Here is a 27,749-nt window from a genome sequence, read left to right as displayed (position 1 = left end):
GGCCCTTGTTCTGCCCACAGAGGTCTGGCACAGAGCGCAGCTGGCCAAGCGAGTCACTCTCATTCTTCCACGTGTGCTGTCAACACGCACCTGCAGGATACCCACTGTGAGCGGGGAATGGTTCCAGGCACTGCAGACGCGACCATGAACAACACAGGCAAAAGCTCCTGAGCTTGGGGCTTAGATTTTGTTGGGCAGGCAAAAGTCAAGAAGAGAAAGAGAATTACAGGAACTGAGAGAGTAAGAGAAAGCCCAGGAGAAATCAACAAAGCAGAGATGGCAGGGGCAGGTGCAGGAGGGGTTCACGGGGGCCGCCTTGTGGCTGTGGAGACGAATCTCAGCCCAAGCCATTTCTGCCTTTCTCAGTTCCTTTTTTACTTTAGGTTTTTTTTTTGTTTTGTTTTGTTTTTTTTTTTTTTTTGTTTTTTTTTTTTTTCATTTATTTGAAAGGCAGAGACAGACACACAGGAAGACAGACACAAAGAGATATTCCAGCCTCTTCTTACTCGTTTCCCAGATGCTTACAATGGCTAAGGCAGGGATAAGCCACAGCTGGGGACTCAACCCGGATCTCCCGTGCGGGCTGCAGGGCTCCTAGTGCTTGAGCCATCACCCGCCGCCTCTCAGGGGTGTAGCAGCAGGAAGCTGGAATCGAAAGCAGTGCGGGGACTGGCACCCAGGTGCTCCAATGTGTGATGCAGGCGTCCCCAGGGGCATCTTGCCCCCTTCCCCGTTTCTAATGGCTTCCGGCATTCCTTGGTTCCTGGACCCATGCTTTCATCATCACAGCTCCTTCTTAGCGTCTGATCCTTCTAGAAAGCCTTGTAACCCCCTCCTCTGCAGATCCTTCGAACCACATCTGCTACGTCTGCCACGTGAGGTGATATTCACAGGCTGGTTGTTGGGGTGAGGTTGTGTACCAGTGTGTATGTGAATTATTCTGTCTCTCGAGGAACTGAGGTTTTCGATATGGTGTTACTGAGAGGACAGTTGAGTAAAAGCCTGGAAGAGGTGAGGGAGGGAATCGTGCAGATACCTGGGGAGGGAGCCTTCCACAGCCTGTGCAAAGGCCCTGGGGTGAGTGTGTGGCTGGTGCATTTGAGGTTCAGCAGGGAAGCTGCGGCAGAGACAGCCAGGGACAGAAAGGCAGGAGCTGAGACCAGAGAGATGGTGCAGGTGGTGATGGGGCTTTGGGGACATCATGGAGGGCCTTGTGGATGATTTGAAGGATGGCGTCTTACTCTGAGTGAGACGGGGAACCAGTGCAGTTTCTGTAAGCATGCGCCCAGTAACTGCCTATGAAGAATCTGGAACTGACAAACGAGAAGATAGATGCAAACACACGCAAGCGGACTGGGGAGATGGGGGAAGGACACACTGAAGGGTAGGCTCAGAGCGCACGAAGAAGGAACTCTTTCATGCAGGAAGCTCATCAGTGAGACAGCTTCCGAGTCTGGGTGTTACAGTAAGCAAGGGGGTGTGAACGGACCGCGCACCAAAGAGGGAACGCAATTAGCTGAGCTCACAAGGGAGTGCAGCTTAAACAGTAATCAAAGGAATGCAAATAAAAACAGCAAGCAGCCACATTTGCACCTCCTAAAGACTTAGAAATGAGAATCCAGCCGCTGGCCAGGGGACTGGGGAGCTGACAGTTTGCCTTCAGTGTGGGCATTCTTGTTGGTCCAATAAACTCGTTTCCAGTAATCTGGCCCAGGGGACTAATTCCGTATCTGGAGAAAGCCAAATGGTAGAAGCAACTCTATTGTAAGCAGTAGATTAAATAGGCCCGGGATCTTTCTTTCATCTATTATCTATCTCTCTCTCATCATTGTTTTATTACTTGAGAGAGAAAGAGAGACCTTCCACCCGCTGGTTCTGGTTCATTCCCCAGATGCCCATGATGGCTGGGGCCAGGCTGAGACTGAGACAGGAAGCTGAGAACCCAGCCTGGGTCTCTCTTGTGAGTGGCAGAGACCTAATTACTGTTTTTTGGATTTTTTTTTTCAAGACTTATTTATTTGAAAGAATTACAGAGAGAGAGAGAGAGAGAGAGAGAGAGAGGAATTTTCTATCCAATGGTTCACTCCCCAAATGGCCACAATACATAGCGGGTAAAGCTGCCACCTGCAGTGCCGACATTCCATATGGGTGCCAGTTCTAGTCCTGGCTGCTCCTTTTCCTATCCAGCCCTCTGCTATGGCCTGGGAAAGCAGTAGAAGATGGCCCAAGTCCTTGGGCCCTTGCACCCATGTGGGAAACCTGGAGGAAGCAACTGGCTCCGGATCGGTACAGCTCCAGCCGTTGTGGCCATCTGGAGAATGAACCAGCGGATGGAAGACCTCTCTCTCTCTCTGTCTCTCTCTCTCTCTGTCTCTCTCTGCCTCTCCTCTCTCTCTGTGTAACTCAGACTTTCAAATAAATTAATTAATTAAAAAAAAAAGCCACTATAGCTAGGGCTGAGCCAGGTTGAAGCCAGGAGCCCAGAACACCATCTGGGTCTCCCACATGAGGGCCCAGCTCCCTGGGCTGCACCTGTTGCCTCCCTGGGCAGCATTAGTAGAAAGCTGGACAGGAAGTGGAGGAGCTGGGACTCGAACCAGGCACGCTCATACAGGCCACAGGCATCCAAAGTGGTATCTTAACTGCTGTGCCACGTGGCTGTGCCCCTTTTCTCTCTTCACCTCATTACAGGGAGGAGACTCCTCAGCTGATCCCAGTCAGTTTGCCTCTCCTTCCTTCTCTTCCTACCCCCTTTATTGAGTCAGGCGAGGGGCCTCGCATAGAGCACTCAGCCTTGTTTGCTAGGGTTTGCCTTGTGGGGAAACCCTCCCTGTATTTATCTTTTACGGTTGCCTGCAATTTATGACAAATGGCATTGGTTTTCCATTTACAGAAATGTTTCAAAGCTCCCATTTTCAATACATGCATTTAATTTGTTTAGAAGTGAATTGCTAGCAGAGAAATCTTCTAAGTAAATCATAGTTCAGGTGAAACACAAACTTGGCTCAACTATAGAGGGTGGGTTTTTTTTTTTTAATAAAGATTTATTTTATTTATGTGTGAGAGAGGGAGAGAGATCTTCCTTCCAGTAGTTTACTCCGCGAATGGCCAAGGGCTGGGCCAAGCTGAAGCCAGGGATTTGGAATCCCATCCAGGTCACCCACATGAGTAACAGGGGCCCACTACTTGGGCCGTCTTCTGCTGCTTTTCTAGGCACCTTAGGCAGGAGCTGGGTGCGAAGCGGAACGGCTGGGACTCGAACCAGTGCTTGGATACGGGCTGCCAGCATCACAGGCGTCACAGGTGCCACTGCTGCAGCCCCAGATGCTGGTCTGAGTCCTTCAGTTTGGGGTGTATTACCCTTAACCTTGAGTTCTTTGGGTTCTGGGAGCTCAGGCCTTGATGCTCCACTGCCTTCCATAAACTCAAGAAGCTTCCAGCACCTCTAGGCTAAAGTCTAGTAGCACACGAAGCTCCACCACTTCCCGTTTTCGAATATCACGTCCTTATTTACCCAGTCCCATTTACTGAGCACGAACCAGGACCAAAGTCTCAGCCTCTGTCCGCAGCACCCACTGGGAAGTTTCTTCTAAGAGAGAATGGTGGCCGGCGCCGCAGCTCAACAGGCTAATCCTCCGCCTAGTGGCGCCGGCACACGGGGTTCTAGTCCTGGTCAGGGTGCCGGATTCTGTCCTGGTTGCCCCTCGGCCAGGGAGTGCAGTGGAGTATGGCCCAAGTGCTTGGGCCCTGCACCCACAAAGGAGACCAGGAGAAGCACCTGGCTCCTGGCTTTGGATCAGCGTGGTGCGCCGGCCGCAGTGTGCCAGCCATGGCGGCCATTGGAGGGTAAACCAATGGCAAAAGGAAGACCTTTCTCTCTGTCTCTCTCTCTCACTGTCCGCTCTGCCTGTCAAAAAAAAAAAAAAAAAAAAAAAAAAAATTGGTGCCTGGAAAGAAGCCTTGTCAGAAATCAGGAATAGACGCATACGCCCGCCCATGAGGACACCCTTGCTTGTCCTGGCTGATGGATGTGCCTCCTGGCGCGGGAGAGGCAGGAAGAGCTGGGGTTGACTCTCGCCCTTGGTATACCTACAGGATGCATTGGCAGGTGCATCCCACTGGGTAAACAAGGGTCAAGAACTGGTATAGGCTGGGAGGGACCCTTGGAGGGTCTTCAACAGGAGATTGTAGGGTGAGTTTCAGGGTCTGAATTGTGAGAAAGGGCTGGAGGGAAAGAGGCTGGGAGGGTCTCTAGGAGGTATCTGGGGGGCTCAGCATTGCTGTTGCTTCCAAAGGGTAGGTATTTTCACTGGTTGCACAAGAATTGGTGAAATAAAGAGACACCACATCCCAGGAACATAGCTGGACGGGTTTTCCCCAAACACAGAGGGGGATCCAGAGAAAGGTCTGATCCACCACGAATACTCAGGCAAACAGGGAAGGTGATGCACAGGGCCCAGGGGGTGGGGCCGGCACTTGCCCATGCCGCCAGCCTCGAGCAAGGAGAGGGTGGTGTGTCTGCTTGGCTGCGGACTCACTGCGAGCAGAGAAGCCAAGGGGCGCGTTAAATATGACCCCACAGCAAACAGGTGGAAATCACTCCTGCCCAGTGGACGTCCTCCAGAGCCACCCACACAAGAACCACCCGGCACTGCCCGTGCACAGGGGATTTGCTGCAAGGAATTCTTTAGCAGCAATTAATAAGGTGAATTTCAACTCAATCCACAATGCTGAAATGAAAAAAATTTGAGAGAGACAGAGAGAGAGAGATTGATTGATTCCATTTGCTGGTTCACTCCTCAAATACTCATAACAGCAAAACAGTGCCGGGCTGAAGCCAGCAGCCAGGAACTCCAACCAGGTCTCCCACAGGTGATGCAGGGACTCAAGTGTTTAAGCCGTCACCTGTTGCCTCCCGGGGTCCGCTTTAGCAGGAAGCTGGCATCTGAAGGCAGAGCTGGGAACTGAACCCGAGCACATCTGATGTGGGACGTGGGCATCTTAACTGCTAAGCTAAGTGTCTGCCTCATACAAAGGTGAAATTAAACACATAAATGCTTTTAAAAAGTGAGAAGCCATTGCACCTGTGTTCTCAGGGCCAAGTGGGGCGATGGTGGATGAGTAGCCTGGGTTCCTCGTCCAGCTTTGCTGCTGAGTCTCTGTGGTCAGCTGCGGACCCTCCCAGACGCTGTCTTACTGCACTTGGCTTTGGGATTCTACACAGCCCCCCGGGGGAAATCCAGGTTCCAGCACCAGGCCTGGCTTTGGAGACCGAGGCTCTCCCGGTAGCCCTTGGCTCACTCTGGTGCCTCGATGGCGATTTCTAGCTGCTCCGGACCAAGATGTTTGAGAAAATGCTGGGAAGCCATGCGCAAGAACGGTCCTGGAGAGTGGCCCAGGGCTCGGCTCGCGGACCTGGCTCAGGTCCTGCAAGGATTTCAGGGAGGGCAGCGCCTGCGTGAAGGCATCAGGCTCTGAGGCAGGTTTGACCCCAGGGGAGGGAGGGGAGGTAGAGCTGGCCATGCAGGCTGAAGAAGGGCAGGAACTGGCCTGCCTGGTTTCCGGGCTGAACCACGTGGATTTGTGATCGCAAATCCAGCCGGGGCCCTCGCTTGGTTATGCTGCTCATGGCACAGGTGCCAGGGCAGCCTAGGGTCGCACACCACCTGGCCTCTCCCAGGACTGTTTCTGTGGCCACGTGAGACAGGGCGTGGAAGGTGCTCTCTCTCTTGCTCTCGTGCTCTCTCTCTCTCTCTCTCAAGATTTATTTGTTTATTTGAGGGGCTGGCGCCATGGTGCGGCGTAGCGGGTAAAGTCGCCACCTGCAGTGCCGGCATCCCATATGGGCACCAGTTCAAGTCTTGGCTGCTCTACTTCTGACCCAGCTCTCTGCTGTGGCCTGGGAAAGCAGTAAAAGATGGCCCAAGTCCTTGGGCCCCTGCACCCACGTGGGAGACCCGGAGGAAGCTCCTGGCTGTTCCACAATGCCAGATCCAAGGGCATGCTGAATCAGAGTGAGTATCTGGCTGGTTGAGTTTTGGTTTTGTGTCCGGCTGGGTGGGGGTAATCCTTGGAGTTTAGAAAGTGGCCGCGGGGAGTCGGACAGCACGGGTTGGGGTCCTGTTGCTCTCACCTGCCAGCTGAGCAATCCGGGGCGAGTTATGACATTTCTCTGTACCTTGGCTTCCCGACTGCCAGTCATTCTCCCCTCATGGGGCTGCTTTGAAGATTCAATAGGTGGGAAGGGGTCAGACCTGTGTCTGGATTATTCTGGCTACATCCGGGCTGCTGAAGGCCCCCTGGCTTTTCCTCATCACTTTATTTCCCGTAAGCCTGAAGCTTAATGATCGGTGTGACACCCAGACAGGAATGGGTTTCTCTTATCCTGGTGATATAATCATAGATAATAATGCCAGTTACATAAGCGTCCCTCCTCCTTGTTAAATCCACCTGCGCTCTGCTCCACTGCGTGCTGTCAGAGAACGGTTCTCCCAGTGGGAGAAAGACACCCAGCTTTATGCTAATTATCACCTTCCAGCTGAGACCAATGGCCTGGGGGTGGGGTGTGGAGCTGGGAAAGGAGGTCGGGCTCTAGAGAATTCTGGGAGCCGAAAGCAAACCCTGGCCTCCTCAGGGTCCGGAAAGCTCAGCCTGCGCCTTAGAGTCCACAGGCCAGGCCTCTGCACGCAAATGCTGAGCTGCCAAGATGCCGTTCCTTTGCTGTCTAAAGTCCAAGCACAAGTGCAAGTCCAAGTGCACAAGATCCTGGGTCGTTGTGGAAAACAGGGAACCTGCTGAAAGCGTACACGTCAGCTACCCCTCAGCGGACGGTGTCAGGAATCAGTCTGCAGAGATGCGGCGTGTCCCTGGCCTCCCTCGCTAGGATGTTTGGGGGTGGTTCAGGCATGGCTGTAGCCGGAGCTCAAATAGTTTCCCCAGATTGCCATCAGGTTCACACTCTCATTTTATTCCCCAGATGGAAGAAACCATTGGCGCTATCAACCCCAGACAAGTCACCTGGACCACTGCTAGAGAGAGGTCTCAGGGAAGGACCTGGGTGGGTGTATGTCACGTGTGCCTCTCTGAGCCAATCATGTTAATGGGAAAAGTTCCACATGAAACAGGTTTTCACGTGGCAGAGGGGTTCTGTTCCGGAAGCAAGAGAAAGGTGGGGGAGGGTGGGTTTGCCGAGCTGATGAAGATGATGGTTGGGGGGACTCTCTAAGAAGCAAACACAAATTCCTGATGCTTCTGCCCTCGGGAATAGGGCTGACTTCTCACTGTCATCCTCCCACAGTCCCGCCCCCTTAGGTCTGTCCTTAGAAGCTCGTGTTAGGCTTATAGGACACTGGGGGTACCAGTGCACACTTGTGGAAGCTGAATTCAGTTGCTGCTTTAAAAAAAACCTCAGATATTTAGAAATACAAGTGGCATATTTTCTTGGGAGAAAAAGTAAAGAAGTTAGGTGAACAAAAATAAAATAACATTTATGACTGGCTGGGGTTAACCGTGAGATTTCTACAAGGTCAGGCAAAAGGTGGGGTTGAGAGAGAGGGACTGCAACTCATAAGAGCTCCGCTGACCACCTCTGTAGCTCCTCCTTGCAGTGCTTTGCACATTTAAAAAAAATTTTTTTAAAAGATTTTTTATTTATTTATTTGAAAGTCAGAGAGTTACACCGAGAGAAGAGAGGCAGAGAGAGAGAGGTCTTCCATCAGATGGTTCATTCCCCAACTGGCCGCAACGGCTGGAGCTGCGCCGATCTGAAGCCAGGAGCCAGGAGCTTCTTCTGGGTCTTCCAAATGGGTGCAGGAGCCCAAGGACTTGGGCCATCTTCTGTTGCTTTCCCAGGCCACAGCAGAGAGCTGGATGGGAAGAGGAGCAGTCGGGACTAGAACTGGTGCCCATATGGGATGCCGGCGCTTCAGGCCAGGGTGTTAACCTGCTGCGCCACAGCGCCGGCCCCTGCACATTTGATTGTTATTTTTTCTAAAGGAAACGAGAGACTTTTATTTTTAAAGATTCATTTATTTATTGGAAACTCAGAGTTACACAGAGGCAGAGGCAGAGAGAAAAAGTGTTCCATCCACTGGTTCACTCCCAAATTGGCTGCAACTGCTGGAGCTGTGCTGATCTGAAGCCAGGAGCCAGGAGGTGCTTCTGGGTTTCCCATGTGGGTGCAGGGGCCCAAGGACTTGGGCCATCTTCTCCTGCTTTCCCAGGCCACAGCAGGGAGCTGGATGGGAAGTGGAGCAGCCGGGATTCGAACCGGTGCCCATATGGGATACTGGCACTGCAGGCAGCGGCTTCACCCGCTCTTTTTTACCCAACTCATTTTTAATGAGTTGCTTGAAGTGCTTTATTTAAGATAATTTCATTGTGAAATATTTCAGGCATACAAGAGTAATATCGTGAACAACCACCTACCCTTTCCTCGCTTCAGAAATGTAACAAATACAGTCTAGTTCCCCTGAGGACTCTTCTTAATCTCTGTCTCTTCTCTCCCTCTCCCCTCCCAGTGGGCATCTGTCTCCTGCTGTGTGCTTTGAATTTCATGCCTATTTTATTTATCTATTGGAGAGAGAGAGAGAGAGAGAGAGAGAGAGGCAGGGAAGGAGGGAGACAGGGAGAAAGGGAGAGAGGAAGTGGAGGGTGGGGAGAAATGTGGTAGGGAGGGAGAGAGCCCTCAAATGCCTGCAGAGGTGCAGGCTGGGGCTGAAGTGGGAAGCTGGAAGCTCCATTCAGATCTCCCAGGAGGGCGGAACACATCCTGGGTTCCTGCCTCCCAGGGTCTGCATTAGCAGGAAGCTGACGTTAGGAGCTGAGCTGAAGAGCGAATCAGGTGCACTGATGTGGGGTGTGGGCATCTTAGGTAGTGTCTCATCTCCCAGGCCAAACACCTGCCCCATGCCTATCCCTATACTTTTATTGAGTATGTGTTTTCCATGATCAATATATATTTTATAATTCATATTTATTTACTTATTTTTTTAAAGATTTATTTATTTGAAAGACAGAGTTAGAGAGGTAGAGACAGAGAGAGAGAGAGAGAGAGAGATCTTCCATCTGCTGGTTCATCATCCCCAGATGGCTGCAACAGCCAGATCTGTGCCGATCTGAAGCCAGAAGCCAGGAGCTTCTTCCAGATCTTCCACATGGGTGCAGGGACCCAAGGACTTGGGTCATCTTCTACTGCTTTCTCAGGCCACAGCAGAGAGCTGGATCGGAAGAGGAGCAGCCGGGACTAGAACTGGCACCCATATGGGATGCCGGCGCTTCAGGCCAGGGCATTAACCCACTAAGCCACAGCACTGGCTCCTTCTAATTCATATTTAAAAACCTTAAATGGAAGCCCACTGTATTGTTTTTGCTTATTATTCTGCAAATGACCCAAGTTGTGTTTCGCCTCTTCTCTTCCACCATTAGTGTTAATTTGTTACAGTTAGCATTTCATCGTGTATGGACATTTAGGTTGTCTATTTCAAACAGTGTTTAAAATGTCTCTATTATAAACAGTGTTACACAAATATTCTTGCATGCTTCTCCAAGGCTAGGGTATATGCCAGGAGTGTAATTATCCAGCCATAGGGTCTAGACATCTTTAACTTTGCTCAGTTTTACCAAATTGATATGCAGAGCGTTTGTACCCACCTATACTCTCACCAGAAATACAGTGAATTCCTGTTGCTCCCGAATTGGTGTGTTAGACAGCTCACCTGTTCCAGTTTAATGTGTGTGACGCACAGGTGATTCACACTCAATGTTCAGTGCCAGAGAGCTGGAATCTGATGTCTCATTCACCATGGTTTCCCTAGCACATGGCACAGTGTCTGAAACATAACAGTTATGCTGTGTCGTTTGGTTGACTACTGGAGCAACATCATTTTCTGGCTCCTTCCCTTGCACGGTGCTGAGGAACGCCCTCATTCTCCAGGGAGTCTTGCTTCCGTCTCACTCTTCCCACCTAAAAACCAGGAAACCTCTCAGGGGCTACACAGGGAAGATGGTGTGTGGCTGCCCCACTTCTTGGCTTAGAGCTGCGGATCTCAAAATGTTCCACACCTTGGATCACATGGAGGGCTTGGAAAAACACAGAACGCAGGGCCCCGTCCTCCCCAGAATGTCTCATCAGGATATCTAGGGCCAGGTCTAAAGCTCTGCAGCTCTTTCAAGTTCCTGGGTGCTGGTGGTGGCGGTGGTCTGGACAGTCAATGCAGACATTGTAGATATGCTGCATACGACGTGTGCTCCAGGAAGAAGTCACATCCAACCCTACTTAGCTGGAGCACAGAAAAGAGCTGACAGATCATGACCCTGATCAGACTGGAATAATTCAATATGAAGACACTGGGCACACACTGGGCTGTTTTCATCCGGTCAAAAGCCTTCCATAAGGCAGGATCTGCGTCCATTGTTTCTTGCTCCAAAGGTCATCCTCATTTTCCATTTCTCTGTCTTCAACATCATCATTGAACATTCATTTCATTCAAAGGTGGACTTGATCATGTCATGGTACCATAACAAACACAGCTACCACTGATTGAGGAAGTGGGCACCAAGTATTCTTGTCTGTTTCCTCGCTGAATCCTCGCCCAAGCCCCTGGAGGTAGGCACCACAGATCCAGCGATTACATAGCAACTAAATAGCAATCTGAGGCTCTGACCCAGGTCTCCACCTCTGCTGTCTGATGCTCTCCATCATACATGGGTGAGCTGTATTTCTTCCCTCATTTGTTCACCAAATATTTTCTGAGCACCTACTGGGTGCTGATGATGTGGCTAAATAAGACAGAAAAACTGTCTGCTTCTGTGATGTTCATGGTCTTCTCTTCTTCTTCTTCTTCTTTAAAGATTTATTTATTTGAAAGGCAGAGTTACAGAGAGAGGGAGAGGCACAGAGAAAGGTTTTCCCTCTGTTGGTTCACTCCCCAAATGGCTGCAATGGCCAGAGCTGAGCTGATCTGAAGCCAGGCGCTTCTTCGGGATCTCCCACATGCATGCAGGGGCCCAAGTGCTTGGGCCATCTTTTGCTGCTTTCCCAGGCTGTTAGAAGGGAGCTGGATTGGAAGTGGAGCTGCCGGGATTCGAACTGGTGCCCATATAGGATAATGGTGCTGCTGGCAGAGGCTTAACTTATTGCACCACAGTGCCGGTCCCTCTTATTCTTATAAAAGGAGATTATACTATTCCTCTCTTAGGGTTACTAGAAGGGTTGGGGAAATGTGTGCCTGGTATACAAGAGGTGCTCAGTAAGTGTTCATTTCGGAACTCCTTTACCCCCAAGAGCAGGCAACTTTCTCTTCATGTAGGTGGCGGAGGGAATGGTTGGGGATAATTCCGAGAGTGACTACTTCTGCTGGAAAGAGAGCTTGCGTCATCTTCAAATCCATGCAACCCACGTTCTGTTGCCTCTCTGAGCAAATGCTCATTTCCTGCTCTCGGGGAGCGAGGCTCAGTTCCTCTTCTGTCTCCTCAGCCTCTTCTCTCCCTCCCTGTTCTAGGTGGCGTCACAGAATCAGCCAAGGGCACAGCAAGCCCAAGAGATCTTCAAGTCTCAAAATTCCTTTGGAGGCTTTGTGCAATTATGAGAGATGGAAAATGGCGAAATGTGGGCTCCAGGCGGCGGGTGTGCTGGGGAGGAGGCGGCGATGAGGAGAGACACGTGCAGGTTGGGAGGCCAGGCCTGCCTAGGCGTGAGGGAGAAGGAAGTCACCATGTCTCTCTCCAGCATGAGGAGTCCGAAGCCCCTGCACGGGAGGTGTGCATCTTAGGGATCTGGGCTGTTATTGACGCAGCTTCCATCTTCACCACCTGTGTGCAAATCAGTTCTTTCACCGGCTCCATTTTAATGATTTCCTTTTCTCTCCTTAGGAAGAGGGTTCCGCTCTGTAACGTGATCAATGCACAGAAACCCCCATTGGAGGCCTCTGTCACTACAGACAAGACCATTCAGAGGAAATTCTGCATGCTTTCCACACTCAGGGCAAGGAGCAACCCTCAGAGTGCAGCAGCTGACCGGCTCCAACCGGCCTGGGGCTGCTCCATCCGGGTACCTGCGTGGGGTGGGAGAAGAGCTTAGGTTTAGTCCCTCAGGTACCTCCTGACCCTGAGCCAGCTCCGTCATGTGTCAGAGCCGCAGCGTCCTTGTCTGCGGGTGGAATTTCACGTGTGACCCTCACTTTTTTTTTTTTTTAAGATTTATTTATTTATTTGAAAGTCAGAGTTACACACAGAGAGAGAAGGAGAGGCAGAGAGAGAGAGACAGAGAGAGAGAGGTCATCCATCAGCTGGTTCACTCCCCAGTTGGCTGCAGGCCAATAGAAGCCAACCCGTTACTTTCCTGCTTGTAAACGCTGCTGGGTGAGGGTTAAACCCAAGGAAGGGGTCACGTTAGCTACATTGTGCCTGGCCTCAACTCTCACTTAACCCTGGCCATCACAGAGTGCCTGCGACTTTGTATTCTTTCAGGAGAGGAGGCGAACCGAGGGTCGGCTGTCTTACTGTCAGCGGTGATAGTAACAACAGTGACCCAAGGAGCGAGCTAAGCGCGCTAGCGATCCATCCAGTGCTGGCGATCGAGGGCGGGCACCCAGGAACTCAGCCCCGGGACAGGCCTCATCCAGGGGCGACCGTGCAGGAGGCACCACGGTGGATTTTCCAGGGGGAGGCAGGCTTCCCTCACCCCACGCTGCCCGCCCACCCAGGCTGGAGGCGCAGCACAGCCGTTCCCCAGTGGCCGGCAGCAGACCAGGTCTGGGCGCCTGGCACTGCGTGGGCGATAAACCTGGAGCCGAATCAGCGCCGCCGGCCTCGGTGGGTTCTGTGCTCGATAGCAGCGCGTTCGCCCCCGCGTGCCCTTTGATTCATGCCTTCGGTAGAGCCGTCTGCCAAGTCGCAACTGACCGAGCCTCCAGCTGCCCTGGGCCTTCTCTCCAGCCACTCCTTACCCACAGGGCCAAGGCGGGGCTGTTTCCTGTGATTTGGTACAGGGGCTGCTAAGCCAGCCGTCCCTTTCCCAATAACGCAGCCCTTGGGAAGCAGCAGTGATGGCTCAAGTCACTGGGTCCCGGACACCCACCTTGGAGACCTGGATTCAGTTCCCAGCCTCCCACTTTTTTTTTTTTTTTTTTTTTAAGATCTATTTATTTGAAAGGCAGAATGATAGAGTGGAAGCGAGTTGTAGGTGGACGTAAGTTTTCATTCCTTTTTGGGTAGATTCTTAGGAGTGCAGCTGCTGGGCTTAATGCTTAATTTTTTTTTTTTTTTTTTTTTTTTTTTTACAGGCAGAGTGGACAGTGAGTGAGAGAGACAGAGAGAGAGAAAGGTCTTCCTTTTGCTGTTGGTTCACCCTCCAATGGCTGCCACGGCCGGCGCACTGCAGCCTGGGCACCGCTCTGATCCGAAGGCAGGAGCCAGGTGCTTCTCCTGGTCTCCCATGGGGTGCAGGGCCCAAGCACTTGGGCCATCCTCCACTGCACTCCCTGGCCACAGCAGAGAGCTGGCCTGGAAGAGGGGCAGCCGGGACAGAATCCGGCGCCCCGACCAGGACTAGAACCTGGGGTGCCAGCGCCGCAAGGCGGAGGATTAGCCTAGTGAGCCGCGGTGCCGGCCCCGATTGCTTTCAAAGTGGCCATGTCCTTTTACACGGAACTTGGGTCCAAAATTTTAACCATCGTGTGTGTGTGTGTGTGTGTGTGTGTGTCTCCTGCTACTCCCCAGTGTTAATAATTAGTTAATTTAAACCATTATTGCCTGATGTTCATTCTTTGCTGGTCCTGGGATTAGAGGTAGGAGGGAGAAAGGAGAGGGACATCGTTTGTGTTCTGCCTTCCCTGGTGGTTTGGATTCTTGGTCACGATTCTTTGACCTTATATCCTTGCTTTGAAGATGGGGGATCTTAAAGGCAAGAAGGGGTTGGACAGGCAGAAATGAGAGCATTGGGAGAGCCGCCCAGTGGGGAAAACAACCTAGCAAAGGCGTAGGGGTCAGGCCGAGGCCCACTGGGGTGCAGACTCTGTCACCAAGTGTCCTGGAGCACAGTGGCGAGTCCACAGTTAGGGCCCTCGAATGTCACTTCTGGCGTTCCCTGCAGAAGGGCCCACGTGCGGTCTGTGTGTTGGGTCTCAATCCCACAAGAGATGGATGGCGGAGATCGGCGCCTGCTGCCCGTGCCTGGGCCTCACCTGGAGGTGCGTCACCCCCTCCACCTCAGAGAACTTGAAATTCCAGCTCTCGGCCGGCGCCGTGGCTCACTAGGCTAATCCTCCACCTGCAGCACCGGTACCCTGGGTTCTAGTCCCGGTCGGGGCGCTGGTTCTGTCCTGGTTGCTCCTCTTCCAGTCCAGCTGTCTGCTGTGGCCCAGGAAGGCAGTGGAGGATGGCCCAAGTAGTTGGGCCCTGCACCTGCGGGAGACCAGGAGGAAGCACCTGGCTCCTGGCTTCGGATCGGCACAGCACGCCAGCCATAGCGGCCATTTGGGGGATGAACCAACAGAAGGAAGACCTTTCTCTGTCTCTCTCTTACTGTCTAACTCTGCCTGTCAAAAAAAAAAAAAAAAAAAAAAAAAAAAGAAAGAAAGAAAGGAAAAAGAAATTCTGGCTCCCAGGAGCTGGACTGCCTCATCTTGCTGGCTCCCACCCACCAGCTTCCTGCCTGCTCCTCCACCTGCAGTCAGATAATGAGGATACAGCGCCTTCCTTTTTTATAAAATTCTTCGTCATTCATTTTCAGTTTTTGAAAGGGAGGAAGACAGAGGGAGAAAGAGAAGGAAAGGGAGGTGGGGGTGGGGCATGGCCATAGCTTTCCTGGGAGGCTGGGTGCCCTTCGCTGGCTGCACACGGCTGTGTGCAGGGACCGGATGTGTGTAGCAGGGACCGGATGAGCTGCTAAGGAGGGGGTGGCTGGCTGTGGTCTGTGTTTCCTGCTGACCTCTGCAGGTCGGGGACTCCCAGAATCCTCCAGGCCTGGGCTATCTCTTCCTCCTCAAACAAACGGCCCTAGGCTTCCTGCTCTTACTGAATCCATGCATGCATTTTTTCCATCTTTTAGTCTTTGACAAGCTAAGGATGGTTGCCCATTAGTGGGTTATGAAATGCCACCAATGCCAAGACTATCTGTGGCTTTCAATTTTCTTTTGTATAATAAGCTATCTTTTGAGCCGGCGCCGTGGCTCAATAGGCTAATCCTCCACCTTGCGGCGCCGGCACACCGGGTTCTAGTCCCGGTCGGGGCACCGGATTCTGTCCCAGTTGCCCCTCTTCCAGGCCAGCTCTCTGCTATGGCCAGGGAGTGCAGTGGAGGATGGCCCAGGTGCTTGGGCCCTGCACCCCATGGGAGACCAGGAAAAGCACCCGGATCCTGGCTCCTGCCATCGGATCAGCGCGGTGCGCCGGCTGCAGCGGCGGCCATTGGAGGGTGAACCAACGGCAAAGGAAGACCTTTCTCTCTCTGTCTCTCTCTCTCACTGTCCACTCTGCCTATCAAAAATAAAAAAAAAAAAAATAAAATAAAAAAAAAAATAAGCTATCTTTTGATTCCACGTTCCCACAAACTTTTGAAAGTGTCCTTGTGTATGTGAGCTCTTAGACCAATGGTATAAGTGGCAAAACAGAGAAAGATGGAATCACATAACATGTGATTCCAATATCTATTGCATCCCAAGCGCTGTGCTAGCTCCTGGGAACACACTATGGATCTATGGCTTTCTACTCAAGGAGCTCACGGTTCTGTAGGAAATAAGCACATAGAAGCAAATAATGAAAGTAAAATATACTACGAATGCTAACAGCATATACTAGATACGTACTATGTAATGGGTGCTGTCATAGCATTTTAATATGCATCATCTTACATAAGCATAATGATCCTTGGGGGATAGGGCTATCATTACTCTTATTTTACCAGAAAACAGAGATTCAGTATGGTTAGGTCAGGAAGCTGGTCAGTGGCAAGTGGTGTATCAGGAATGTTTTAAAAATGGTGGGGGACTTAAAATGAGTGGCTGCCTCTTGGAAACAGAAAAAAAGGTGGCGGGTCATGTTATTCCCAGTTCTGGACATCAGGTGGCGATGTCAACCCACGGCAGCTTGGTTGCTGGGCTGCTTGGAGGCACCCGCACGGCACAGTATAATACACAGTATAATATCTTGTAATTGGTTCTGACCTGCTCGGGCTGGGAGTGTGTGTTTTTCTGGTGCTTCTCTGCCAGCTGGCTTTCTCTTGGTGTGTACTGGCTGGGGAATCAGAAACGGGAAGCGGGGAGATTTCTGCTGTTGAAGGGGGAACAGAGCTCAGAGAGATGCCAGATTCTGGTACCCCAGGCCGACGCAGTACTTCATGTGCAGTGCTAGCCCTGGGGGCGGTGGCCCCTCTTTGATAAAGCCAGAAATGACCTCCTCCAATTCAGCCGTCAGTGGAGGCTCAGGGGTACTAGCCCAGGCTAGTTATCGTCTCTTCCTCTTTTTCTCTGATTGCTCTCCCGTCTATCCCTAACCCTTATACTGGATTCCTTTGTTAGTGATGCCATTGCTTCCTGAAACATGGGGTGGGTGGGAAACGAGGAATGAGAATCTGTCTACTTCTGTGTCTGCAAAAGACATTGGTCAGTCAGCCTTAATCCTAGGGGTCTAGGGGCGTCCTCGAATGATATTCATTAATTATCATTATTAACAGCACAACAATGCATTGAAGATGGTTAGTCCATGCTTGGATGCCAGGTAATTGGCGCTAAGACTTCCCTTGGAACTTCTGTGTTCTGATTTGTCCTGAGGGGATGCGGGTATTTGGTAGAGCAGTGAAGACACTCCCGTATCCGAGTGCCTGGGTTGCAATCCTGGTTCTTCTTTGATTGCAGCTTTCTGCTAATGTGCACTGCTGGAGGTAGAAGGTGATGGTGCACACACTTGGGTCTCCACCACCCATGTGGAAGATCCAGGTTGAATTCCAGGCCTGACCCAGCCCCAGCTTTTGCAGGTGCGTGAGGAGTAAGTCTTCAGATCTCTCTTTCTCTCCCTCTTCTTGTCTCTGTCTTTCAAATAAACGATGAAAATAAAGAGAATCTAATTTGTTCTGAAGGCAGGCTGAGATGAGCCAGTGACTGTGTTAAATTAATTGGGCATCAGTCCAGGAACTCTGCTTCTTTGTCTCCTACCCTGACCGTCCACGTGACGTTGGTGGCACCAGGAGGCAGACGAACGGAGCACTGGACCACACGCCTACAAACTGCCAATCCATCTTCAACAGTGCCCTTACTTTCTCAGCCTTGCCCCCAGGACAGGGCCCACATGGACCCTTTCATCAAAGCCCATCAAGTGCCAGAGGTTTACAGACGACTCTGGGGGCGTGATTAGGACGGGAGGGAAAAGGCGCCCGGGCCAGTTGGCAAGCCACCTCCTGAGGTCTGTGGCAGCCCCCTAGCTCTCTGTTGATTACTCTCAGCCAAGCTCTTCAGGTTCTCTGTGGGGAGCTTCTCCCTAAGTGCCTACAATCAGGTTAGCAGGCAGCCGGGGAACAAGGCTGAACAATGGCTTTTCCATTTAAGTCAGTTCATATCAGCAAGAGGCCCGAACTCTGGTTTTTTTCCCAGCCTCACTTGGAGATGAAGCGAAGAGCTCCGTCAGTCATCCTGCAGAGGAGAAAACTAGGCCATCGTCGCCCAGAGCATGCACCTGTCCTAGATTTGAGGGCTGCACACGTCCTGTTGGCTTTTGGGTTTCAGAGGGACAACCTGTTGACACCGCTTCACCCCCGAGTGCCTTGGAAGGCGATGAAGGTGTGGACGGGTTCTTCATGCAGCCAGCTGCTCGGGATCTGGTGCTGATACATCCAGCGTCTCCTCCTCCAACTCCCACTGGAGGAGGAGAATCCCACCTCCTGCCCAGCGTGGGTCCTCTCCTTTCCCTCCAGCCGAGCAACCAGCCTGGTCCTTACCACACTGGTCCCGAGTCAGCTGTTGAAGATCCGCCTTTCCCCGACCAGGCAGTGGGTGTTTCAGTCCCAGGGGCCCCCTCCACAGAGTCGTGGGACGCTGGGTAAGTCCTCCGGTCTCTCTACCTATGAAATACGGCAGCACGAGAGCTGGCACCACTGACCTCATGGGGTGGGTTGCGGGTGAGTCTCCAATGGGGTGGTACCAGGTAGGTGCTGGGCCAGCTCTCAGCTGTCTGTCTGTGCCTGTTTTTGCACATGTTAGAAACTGTGGCAGGAAACAGAGTTGTGGCCTCTATGCCTAAGATGCCTTGGAGGATGTGGGTTGGGTTGAGAAATTCCTAGCTCTGACTCCTGACTCCTGCTTCCTGCTAATGCACACCCTGGCTCAAGTAATTGGGTTTCTGCCACCCAGGTGGGAGAACTGGGTTGAGTTCCTGGTTACTGGCTTCAGCTTTGGCCCAGCACTGGCAGTTGCAGGCCATTTGGGGAGTGAACCACTAAGATGGGCAAACTGTCTCTCAAATAATAAAAGAAAGAAGCCATGGCTGCACTCTAGAGCAGGTTCTGTGTCCAACCTACCAAGAGTCTGAGGCACTGAGGAAAAGGAACGTCTCCTTAAAGCTGTGTTTCAGACACAGATGAAGGAAACAGGTGGCTCCCACTGACTCGGGAAAGCAGCTGAAACCAGCTCAGGACAACTGGGCATGCGTCAGTTAGCCCTCTCCTCGCTTTAGTGCTGGAAGAAGGGGCTGAAGGCTTCCCACTGCACGTGTGCTGTGCGTGACGGCAGGGTTCTACTCCGCGCCAGCGTGAGCTTGTGCCCACCCCTCCCTGTGACGCTGAGAACATCCCGCCTTGCGTATTTATTTTCCCTTGGGATAAAGCCACCCACTTCCCCTTGTTCAGGGAGCCACAGCTTTGGAAGGGACTCCCCAGGGTTTCCTTATTTGCTTTAAATGAAAAGGAGCTTTGTGAATAACTCCTCCGGTGTGTTCCTTGAGTAGGCTCACCAAGAAGCCGACTCACAACGCGAGTGAGCGACGCGGACAAGTATTAAACGTTATCTGCGAGTCATCTGGCCAACTTTGGGCGTCAGCAGACCTGTGTAATGGCCTCACTGAGGGCTCTTGAAGCATTCATTCGAGAAAGGCCTTCCATCTTCTAGGCCATTTCTTCTCAGACTTTTATATACCTGGAAAACACAGAGTCTGATTCAGTTAAGTGAGGCCAGGCCGGAGGATCTGCACTTTCTGTGGCCTTCCAGAACAAAGCCATGCTGCCCGAGTGTAGAATACATGGTGAAGCCGGCGCCACAGCTCACTAGGCTAATCCTCCGCCTTGCGGCGCCGGCACACTGGATTCTAGTCCCGGTCAGGGCGCCGGATTCTGTCCCGGTTGCCCCTCTTCCAGGCCAGCTCTCTGCTGTGGCCAGGGAGTGCAGTGGAGGATGGCCCAAGTGCTTGGGCCCTGCAGCCCATGGGAGACCAGGAGAAGCACCTGGCTCCTGCCTTTGGATCAGCGTGGTGCGCCGGCTGCAGCACGCCAGCCGTGGTGGCCATTGGAGGGTGAACCAACAGCAAAGGAAGACCTTTCTCTCTGTCTGTCTCTCTCACTATCTACTCTGCCAAAAAAAAAAAAAAAAAAAAAAAAAAAAAAAAAAAAAAAAAGGTGAGCTGCAAGAGTCTAGGAAATACGTTCTCTTTCCTTGGCGCTTTCTTGGTGTCGTGTGCCATCTCACTGGTCTCAAGTGGGACTCTTATCTTGCGCAGTCTCGCGTGCCGCAGTCATCCCACAAGAAACCACTGGACTATGAAGTGCCCTTGACTGCTGGGTTAAAACAGTAACGTCTGCTCAGTGACCCGCACTTGGCAGTGCACCCGCCAGGGGTTGGTAGCACACCACCTGTTGTGAACATCACACAGCCCAGATATATGGCATTGCTGAGGGCATAGCTGACCATTTTCTTTGCTTGTTTTTGAGCAAAATCTTAAAAGCTTGCTCATTTTTTTTTTTTGCCTTCCCAAATAACACTGACCCTCAGCAAATGTTGGAAAAGCAGAAAGTGCCTGCAGTGAGCAGGAAACCAGGTCAGGCCCCTGGTCGGACATCTGACTGTTGCTTCGAACTTCAGGAACACTGATTTCCACTGCTACAGGACCTCTCCTCTCCACGCTGCCTGGTTCCTTCCCACATATGGGTGAACCCATCACTCAGGACAGACGCTCCACGCCTTGCCCTGCAAGTTCAGAGAAGCCCTTGGACTCACCCCATTGGGATCTCTGCTAGCCCTGAGATAACCACGTTGTCCCCAAGACTCGTATCGAGGGCAAACCTGTTGGTTCAGAGAGGACAGGTGGCACCGTCAGGCCAGCATCTTGGCATCTCTGCTTCCCTGTCTCCCGGAGCAACGGCATCACAGGATGACCGGATCCTTTTGAACAAACACAAGTCCAGGTTCAGCGCTGGGCGACTCCACAAACCATGCACGGACAGACAGAAAGTGTTTGATTGTGTTTCTCAGTTTGGAGCATCAGTGAGTGTAAGAATTTCCCTTCCTTGGATCGTTTTCTTCTCTTTCTCCCCCTCCCCCCCATCTTATCACTGATGTCTGCCATGTTGTGTAATAGCCGTACACTGGAGATTAGACAGAAAACAAGGACTAGGAGGGCAAAAAGGATTCCAGGAGAGAGAAATGAAAGGCAAATGGATTTTGTAATTTCTGAAGATGTGAGTACCAGGATTTCGGGCTTTTCTGTTACTCCTGACAAAATACGCAAGCAGGCACATAAAGAAACCCTGCAGGGAGTGACGAACCAAGTCTTAGGCGATTTTCCTCGGAAGAAAACCCATGCTGATTTGCAAGCGGGGGATCCTGGGTGAGAGGATTTGGAAGGAGATGGAAATGTATCAGTGGCCGCCCAGACGTTTGTCAAAACAACGGAATTCTGTGGAGCAGAAGCGATGAGCAGAAGGGCTGATGCCAGGGAAGGGTGTTCCAAGCGGGCTCTTTGTGTCAGGTTTGTCTCTGCCAAGACAAGGACGCTTCTAGCTGTGTGTGATAAAGCCTTTTGCAAGACAGGTGTTCAATCTGACCTTAAAGGGCGCGTGACTTTGCTGACTGCGGATGTGTGGCCTCACCCTCGTGCCCCCATACCCCCATACCCATCCTGGGATTCTTCTTCCTGGGCCCAGCGGCACCTGCATGATGTCAGGGCTTAGTAAGCACCTCTTGGACATGGGGACAGGGTCAGGACACCCTCTGTGACTCTTCCCAGATGGGAGAGAGAGTTTCTCACAAGGAACTGGAGGTGCTGTTATAGGAAGAACGAGGAGGCGATGGCTGGGCAACTGAAATCAACAGCACTTGGAAAGTGAGACTTGATTCCAGTACCGGACTGAGCCTGTGCTGAAGTCACTGCTTCCTGGATGGCTGTGATGGCCCTGACATCCCACGGCTTGTGGGTGAAAAGTACCCTGTCCTCCTGAGGCATGGCATCCCACTAGCAGTGGGTACCCCTCATGCATGGCTCTTGGTTCCTAAATACCTCTGTCCATTAAAGTAGCAAGGACTTTTTGGAGAAGTGGCTGACTTCAGGGTTGGGGCAGGAAGGGACAAGGCATGCCTGAAGTATCTTTTGTCATTGTAAAGTATGGAGTTCTAATAAATAACTGGTAAGGGCATATCACAGTGATGTGGAAACCAGCTCGCGCATGCTCTCACTTTAAAATCTGGATCAAAGTGTTTAAATTTGGTTCCCCAAATCTGGGCTCATCTGAGCATCACAATCAATAATGATAGATAGGGATCATAACTCCCAGGATCCTTGAGTCCATACTGAGAATAAGAAGGGAAAAAGATAAGGGAAGCCTTTATAGAAGGTAGTCAAGGAATAAATGTGGAAGATTTTAGAAACTTCCATTTCACAACCACCATGCTGAAAAGTGATGATTCTTGTGTGAAAAAGCTCAGCCCGGGCTGAAACCAGCAGACTAAAGTATTGATGGGGGCTTGGGTTGTGACACAATGGGTTAAGTCACTGCTAGCGTGGCATCCCTTATGAGTGCTGTTTACATTCTGGCTCCACTTCCCTGCTAATGTGCCTGGGAAGACAGTAGATGTTTGTTCAAGTACTTAGGCCCCCGCCACCCATGTGGGAGACCCGGATGAAGTGCCCAGCTTCAGGCTTCAGCCTGGCCCAGCCTTGGCCATTTTGACCCTTTAGGGAGTGAACCAGTGGATGGAAGGTCTCTCTCTCTCTCTTTGTCTTGCCCTCTCTCTCTCAATCTGACTTTCAAATAAATGAATGAATAAATGAATAAATCTTTTTTTAAAATAGGGACAATGGGGGCATTTGAATGTGGGCTGACAATAGCATTGACATTTAACCTCCAGAGGTGCTAGCTTTGCTACAGTTTTATAGGACAGCGTCCTTGCTCTTAACAGAGGGAGCTGAGTCAAGATCTGCACCTCACCCTGAAATGTGCCAGCACGTGTGCAAGTGCAGAGAGAGCAGTCAGGAAATGTGAAAAATATTAACAGTCCAATCTAAAGGATGCATGGATCGTCTTTTGTTGTACCATTTCTACAAGTTTTCTGTGAATTTGGAGTTTCCAAGTATTAACCGTTGGGGAACAATTGCACCTGTGTGGGTCCTCCTCCACAGCAGATTTCGAGGCACCCGTCTCTGTCTCGGCCAACAGCAGCCCTGGTGAGTCAGTTTGTCAAATTTTCAGCAGTTGGCGTGCTTGGCCCTTGATCACACAGTCTGAAGGATGTGTCTCCATGTCCAGCTGGAGAGAGAGAGAGAGACAGACAGACAGACAGACAGGGACAGGTGTTGGGCAGATGGAGTTTGAAATGACCGGTTATGAATTTTTGAGCTCACATCTTTCAGTCTTGAGTTCGCCAATGAGTCAAAGTCAACCTTGGACTTGAAAGCCGACTTGTCAGTCAGATGGGAACCCCAAAGTTATGCCCGCTCCTCCTACCCCTCCCACACCCCAAGACACCTGTCAGATTTGACCATATGCCAGGAACCATTCTGATGCTTAAGATAGGATGAACTGTAACCAGTGGGGACATGTTTGAAATATGTTACTATCCCCGATCATGCCTGGGTGGGGAGCGTCCAGCCCATGGGCCACTTACAGCCCATGAAGTCGCCTGGTCTGGCCCTGCCAAGGGAGCCACAGGAGGGACTGAAAATTCTGTAAGTCCATAGCAGGCCGATTGTTAATTTTATTTTATTGAAGGACAGGATGATCTTTAAGTTGATAATTGTGTGTGGCCTGCAAATCATATTAAATATCCTGATGGCTCTGGGCAGAAAAAGGGTTCCCCACCGCTGCAGGAACCACACGCTCAATACAAAAACAACCAAAAAGAATACTGACGAAACGAGACAAACAGGCTACTCACAAAGCAAGACAGCAAAGTGGCTAACACATGCCTGAGACTGTAGGCAACCTCCTGGGGAGAAGGAGGCTTGGTTTTCATTTACAATGAAATGCAGTTGTTTATTCTTCAGGCTGGAATAAATTAAAACCATTGCTACTATGTTGAGTGGGAGAGAAATAAGAAAGTTATATGCACTCTTGGTGTGATAATAAATTGTCACATTTTAGGAAAACTGCTTTCTGTTACAGTGAAACAAATGCACTTTCTCATTGCCACAGAAGGTTCATCTTTGGGAATCCTTCACAGGAACAAAGGCACCCGTAGCTCAGCAGGTGCTGGCCACAGAGGGTCCCTACCACTCCCAGAAAGCACCCACAACAACCAGCCTGGAGACAGTCTGAAAGGCTGCTTACCGGGGAATGGTTGGCTGAAGAGAGAATTTCCAGTGCTCTGGGAGAGTCATTCATTCATTTACCATATATTCATTCATTCACTCACTCATAACCATGTGTCTTGTGGCTCTACTCTGGGCCAGGTGTTGTTATAGAAACGAGGGATAGGACAGTGAGTAATACAGACTTGGTCCCTTGAGCATGAAGCTTACATTCTAATGTGTGTGTGTGCACATGTGTGTATTTTGTGTGTGTGTGTATGTGTGCATGAGAGAGAGAGAATAAACAAATAAAATAAGATAGTTTTAAAAGAATTTTATTTATTTTCAACTTTATTCTAGAGGCAGAGAGACAGATATATGCACAGAGAAGTCTTCCATCCACTGGTTTACTCCAGCAGCCAGGGCTGGACCAGGCCAAAGCCAAGAGCCAGGCACTCCATCTGGGTCTCCCACATTGGTGACAGAAGTCCAAGCACTTGAGCCATCTTCTGATGCTTTCCCAGGCACATTAGCAGGTAGCTGGACTGGAAGTGGAGCAGCTGGGACTTGAACTGGCTCTTGCATGAGCTGCCAGTGATGCAGGCACCAGCTTAACACACTGTACCACAATACTGGCCCCATAAAATAAATTTTAAAACAGTCACAAAATCACTAACACTTTAGCAGTGTGTAATTCCTATCAATTTGTTTCACAAACATTTAAAGCAGGGTTTGACAAAACACTGTACTTTCATCATTTTATAAGAACCCATTTGTGTGGGAACTCACTCATTCAGTGAGACCAGTAATCGCATGCGAGCTCAGTGTCCCCAGTGACCTAATCGCCTACCCCGGGCCTCACCTTGTCAAGGTCCCCCACGTCAACACCGCCACGCTGGGGACCGAGCGTCTGGACAGGAGCCCTGGGGGGCCCAGTCAGATCACATCCATACCACAGCACGCCCCCTGGTCTTCCCAGCATTCTCTTTCTCTTTGCTATCTCTTGACTCCCACCCCAGGGAAGAGCCAGGAAATTTCACTGGATTTGCCAAGACTGTTGGCGACTGTGATGTAAAAAGCAATAAATTCTGGGCCAGTGGTTATCTAGGCATAGATTTCTGTGCATACATAATAAATATATACTTAAAATGTGTGAATTTTAGCCCACATAAATTCTACTCCAGTAAAGTTGATTTAAGGAAAGAGCAAGTTAGATTTATATATATTGTCCTGGGAAGATATTTATGAGATACAGTTAAGATAATTTTTTTTTGCGTGAAAGAAGCAAGTTCTGCAGCGATGAGCAAAGATAAGGTTTTTTTTTTTTTTTTTTTTTTTTTTTTTTTTTTTTTGCAGTTGAAGCAGGTGAAATAGAAGAAAAGCCCTGTGTGTGTTTCCTGTGTTTCTAATATAAACACAGAGGGATTGGAGAAAGGAACACACACTGCTTATGCAGAAAGGGAGTGGGGATGGGAAAGAATTGGATTTTTTTTTGTATCTCTCTGTATCATTTGACTAGTCCCAATGAGCATATAGTACGAAGGGTGTTTTTGTTTTTGTTCTTAAAAAAGATTTATTTATTTATTTAAAAGTCAGGTCCACAGAGAGGGAGCAATGGAGGGAGGGAGGGAGAGAGAGAGGTCATCCATCCATTCCCCCAAATGGCCACTAACAGTTGGTGCTGGGTCAAAGCCAGGAGCCTGGGACTCCCTTTGGGTCTCCCACATGGGTGCAGGAGACCAAGCACTTAGGCCATCTTCTACTGCTTTCCCTGCCACATTAGCATGGAGCTGGATTGGAAGCAGAGCAGCCAGGACACGAACAAGCACCTAATATGGGATGCCAGCACTGCAGGTAGCAGCTTAACCTGCTGTGTCACAATGCTGGCCCCACAAAGGGCATTTAAAAAAATTATATTTATTTGAAAGGACGGAAGAGAGAGAGAGAGAGAGAGAGAGAGAGAGAGAGACTGCCACATTCACTTGGTTCATTCTCTAAATGCCTACAACAACCAGGACTGGGCCAGGCTGAAACCAGGAACTTGGAACTATGTCTGGATCTCTGTTGTGGGTGGCAGGAGTCCAGTTACTTGTGCCACACCTGCTGTCTCTCAGGATGTGCGTTAGCAGGAAGCTGGAATCATGGAACAAGCGTTTGAATCCAGACGCTCTCATGTGGGGTACAGATGTCCCAAGTGGTGATCTACTGCTCCACCAGAATGTCCACCCCATTCAGTGGTTTTCATGGAGGGCTCATCCCACTGGTGTGATGGATTAACTGACTCTCCAGCCCCTTCCTGTTCCCAAAAGATGGGGGCAGGGCTGAACATTCCAAGATGCCAATCATGACTTGGTCTTTCCGGTGACCTCCCTCAGCCACGAGCCCACCAAGAGTTTCCTCATTAGAACAAAACCAAAAGAAAGTTCAAGGGATTAGGCATTCTGTGGCTTTAAGCAGGATCAAAAGCCAAATATTTGAGCAAAAGGTTCTCTTAGCACCCCTATTGCACAGGGAGATACAAGACTTTTGGGAGCTCTGAAACTAGGAAGTAGGGATGAGATCAAAATACGTGTGAATATTTCTCATAATAAATCCCACTGTGGCTCCGTCTCCTCTAGTTCTTTTTCTTCCACTTCTGTACGCCAAAAATCAGACCAGCGGCTCAAGTCCCAACTCCAAGGCCAAATCCTTCAAATTGTCTTTCTTTTATTTAAAGTTTCTTCATTTGAAAGGTACACACACACACACACACACACAGTGTCCCACCCACTGGTTCACTCCCCAAATGGCAGCAAGAGCCTGAGCTGAGCCAGGCCAAATGCAGGAGCCTAGAACTCCATCCAGGTCTCCCACATGAGTGGCAGGGGCCCAAGCACTGGAGCCATCACCTGCCGCCTCCCAGGGTGTGCCTTAGCAGGAAGCTGGATTAGAAGTGGAGGCAGGACTTGATCCATCTTTCTGTCTAAAATGGGGCTTCCCTGTTCTCTGATTCCCACAGGTGCTGTATTCCTCTTACACGGTGGCATTTGCATTTTCCTAATTGTACCTATTTACATAGATCATAATGCTCCCGGAACACTAGTCAAGGAAACTTCAAAACTTTATGCAAGACGTGTATTATGAAAACACTATGTTGGGGTTCGTGCTGTGGCATAGCAGGGAAAGCCGCTGCCTGCAATGGTGGCATCCTGTGTGGGCACTGGCTGTTCCACTTCTGATCTAGCTCTCTGCTATGCCTGGGAAATCAGTAGAAGATGGGCCTTGTCCTTGGGCACCTGCACCGGCGTGGGAGACCCAGAGGAAGCTCCTGGCTCCTGGCTTTGGATCTGCACAGTGCTGGCTGTTGCGGCCACCTGGGGAGTCAACCAGTGGATGGAAGACCTCTCTCTGTCTCTGCCTCTGCCTCTCTGTAACTCTGCCTTTCAACAAATAAATAAATCTTAAAAAAAAAAAAACCATACTATGCATGGATCTCTTTTCTTTTACACAACAAAATAAGCTTTTCTTTTAATTTAACTTTCCACAAACTTCTTGAAATACTTTCCTAATTTAATCTTAGGCAAGATCCATATCAGATTGAACTTCTTGAATACAAGCAATAAGAAATCAGTTGTTGCAAGGGGATTGGAGATTTTAAAAAAATAAATTCTGGCTATAAAATTACAGAGTGCTCACTACCTGAAAAGCAGCTAAAGAATCTACAGAACAGTGAAGTTCTTTTTTGATTCTTCATCTCTTAGGTGTTATTCAAAAGAAGCCCTACCAATCCACCAAACTAACAGAAAGATCCGTAATCTTCTGTGTTGAATATGGTGTGAAATGCTCTAAATGCTTAGAGTTGGAGTAGGGAAGAACTTGACTTAGGAAATACGAAATTCTATATTTTGCAACAAAATGGATGCAACTGGAAACCATTATACTTAGTGAGTTTAACCAGTCCCCAAAAGACAAATAGCATATGTTTTCTATGATAACTAATGGTGACTAATGGAGTACCTAAAATGTAACGTAGAGGAGTGAAATTGACACTTTGAGATTTGATGATTGTT

At 50.3% G+C, this 27,749-nt stretch overlaps 2 long non-coding RNA genes across 3 annotated transcripts; both read left to right on the top strand.

Annotated features, from left to right (window-relative positions):
- The first annotated feature begins 551 nt into the window (after window positions 1–551).
- On the top strand, window positions 552–14,483 carry LOC149120602 (uncharacterized). Its single transcript, XR_016226180.1, has 3 exons — window positions 552–880; window positions 11,872–12,049; window positions 13,284–14,483. It is a non-coding gene; the product is annotated as an uncharacterized LOC149120602 (long non-coding RNA).
- A 2,039-nt stretch (window positions 14,484–16,522) lies between these two features.
- Window positions 16,523–27,155, top strand: LOC127491444 (uncharacterized). 2 transcript variants are annotated; one of them, XR_016226179.1, is made up of 3 exons: window positions 16,523–16,972; window positions 17,586–18,030; window positions 18,934–19,538. It is a non-coding gene; the product is annotated as an uncharacterized LOC127491444 (long non-coding RNA). The 2 variants fall into 2 exon arrangements; XR_007920122.3 differs by lacking the exon at window positions 18,934–19,538 and adding an exon at window positions 26,699–27,155 and having other exon boundaries at window positions 16,526–16,972.
- The last annotated feature ends 594 nt before the right edge of the window (window positions 27,156–27,749 follow it).

This window comes from Oryctolagus cuniculus, chromosome 19 (genome assembly GCF_051225735.1).
Source record: "Oryctolagus cuniculus isolate XC-2025 breed Fujian yellow rabbit chromosome 19, ASM5122573v1, whole genome shotgun sequence".
NCBI lineage: Eukaryota > Metazoa > Chordata > Mammalia > Lagomorpha > Leporidae > Oryctolagus > Oryctolagus cuniculus.
The sequence above is the reverse complement of the archived record's forward strand: the minus strand, read 5'-3'. Positions and strand labels throughout refer to the sequence as shown.